Source organism: Cajanus cajan, chromosome 4 (assembly GCF_000230855.2).
Source record: "Cajanus cajan strain Asha chromosome 4, NIPB_CcT2T_4, whole genome shotgun sequence".
In the NCBI taxonomy this organism is placed as follows: domain Eukaryota; kingdom Viridiplantae; phylum Streptophyta; class Magnoliopsida; order Fabales; family Fabaceae; genus Cajanus; species Cajanus cajan.
In genome coordinates, this window is record NC_138520.1 from 50,770,895 (window position 1) to 50,773,535 (window position 2,641).

Sequence of the window (2,641 nt, forward strand, 5' to 3'; positions counted from 1 at the left end):
AGACCAATGATTCAATGGCAAATTCTATTCAAAACCTTGCTGTCAAGGTTGAGAATATTACTCTCCACAACAAGATGCTGGAAAATCAAATTGCACAGTTGATGCCTAGTTCAAACAATTCTCCAGGTAAGTTCCCAGGTAAAACAGTTGCAAACCCAGCTGAAAATGTTAATGCTGTTACTTTAAGGAGTGGGAAGAAATTAGACGGACCTGTGTCTAATCAAAATGATAATATTGAGATTGATGAAGACGCTTCTCCTATGGTTGAAAAACCTGAAAAAGAGAGATTAGAAAAAGAAAAAGTATCTTCATCAAAGCCTCAAACTGTTTATCACCCTCCAATTCCTTTTCCTCAAAGGTTAGCAAGGACTAAACTTGATAGACAATTTGAAAAATTTTTAAATATGATCAAACAAGTGTATGTAAACATTCCATTTGTAGAAGCTCTACAACAGATGCCTACATATGCTAAATTTCTTAAGGATCTTTTAGCTAACCGAAGGAAATTGGATGATAGAGAGACTGTTACATTGATCCATCATAATTTGCCCAAAAAACTTAAGGATCCTGGTAGTTTCTCTATACCTTGTCTCATTGGAAATCTAAGGTTTGAAAAAGCCTTATGTGACCTTGGGGCAAGTATCAGTTTAATGCCTTTATCAATTTGCAAGAAATTAGATATGGGAGAATTAAAGCCTACAGCAATGTCAATCCAGTTAGCAGATAGATCTATAAAATATCCCATAGGAATTTTAGAAGATGTTCCAGTTAAGATAGGTAAATTTTTAATTCCGGGAGATTTTGTTGTTTTAGAAATGGAAGAGGACAAACAAATACCAATCATATTAGGTAGACCATTTTTGGCTACAGCAGGCGTGATAGTAGATGTCAAACATGGAAAATTGTCCTTATCTATTAATGATGAAACAATGGAATTTAATATTGCTAAATCTGTTAGACAACCTTCTCTTGAAAATATTTGCTGCAGGGTTGATATATTGCCTAAAGACATGGAGGAAGAAGTCATGAGATCTATTTTGAGGGATCCCTTGGAGAATTTTCTAGTTGGAGGAAAGCACATAGATCTTGAGGGGATTCAACCTAATTATGCTTGCTTGATCGATTCAAGTCCCCCGTGTAAAGAAAAAGATCCTCTAGTAGAAAGTCTTCTTGAGTCTTCAACAGATTGGCAAGAAGAAAACTCTCCAAAGTTAGAACTTAAACCACTTCCTTCATCTTTAAGGTATGAGTTTTTGGGGGCTAATTCCACTTATCCAGTCATAGTAAATTCAGCTTTAAATGAAAAAGAAACTGAAAAACTTCTCAATGAGTTGAGAAAATTTAGAAAAGTTATTGGATATACTATGGCTGATATAAAGGGAATTAGTTCTTCATTTTGTATGCATCGCATCTTCTTGGAGGAAGGATCCAAACCTTCTGTTGAAGCTCAAAGAAGACTAAATCCCAAGATGAAAGAAGAGGTAAAGAAAGAAATTTTGAAATTATTGGATGCTAAGGTAATTTATGCTATATCTGATAGTCCTTGGGTAAGTCCAGTTCATGTGGTTCCTAAGAAAGGTGGGATGACAGTAGTTAAAAATGATAATAATGAATTAATTCCCACAAGAACTGTGACTGGGTGGCGTATGTGTGTTGATTATAGAAAATTAAATAATGCCACTAGAAAGGATCACTTTCCCTTACCTTTTATTGATCAAATGCTTGAAAGGTTAGCAATGCATTCATACTTTTGTTATTTGGACGGATACTCCGGTTTTCATCAAATCCCTATTCATCCATTAGACCAAGAGAAAACTACTTTTACATGTCCCTATGGTACTTTTGCTTATAGGAGAATGCCTTTTGGCCTATGTAATGCACCTGCTACCTTTCAAAGATGTATGACTGCAATCTTTAGTGATTTATTAGAAAAAGAGATGGAAGTTTTCATGGATGACTTTTCAGTTTATGGTATTTCCTTTGATGACTGTCTATTAAATCTAACTAAAGTATTGCAGCGTTGCTCTGAAGTGAATTTAGTCTTAAATTGGGAAAAATGTCATTTTATGGTACAAGAAGGAATTGTCTTAGGACACCTAATATCTGGGAGAGGAATTGAGGTAGATAGAGCAAAAATAGAAGTAATTGATAAATTGCCTCTTCCAATTGATGTTAAAGGTGTTAGAAGTTTCTTAGGGCATGCCGGTTTCTACCGAAGGTTTATTAAAGATTTTTCAAAAATCTCTAAACCATTATCTAATCTACTTGTGAAAGAGGTACCTTTTAACTTTGATGTTTCTTGTAAGAATGCATTCTACAGGTTGAAAGAAGCTCTCACTACAGCTCCTATTCTGCAAACTCCTAACTGGAGCCTTCCTTTTGAAATCATGTGTGATGCAAGTGACTATGCTATAGGAGCTGTATTGGGACAAAGAAAGGACAAGAAGGTTCATGCTATATACTATGCCAGCAAGACTCTTGATGAAGCCCAAGCCAATTATGCAACAACAGAAAAAGAATTGTTAGCAGTCGTCTATGCTTTTGAAAAGTTCAGATCTTATCTTGTGGGGTCTAAGGTTATTGTTTACACAGATCACTCTGCCCTAAAGTATCTTTTTAATAAAAAGGATGCTAAACCTAG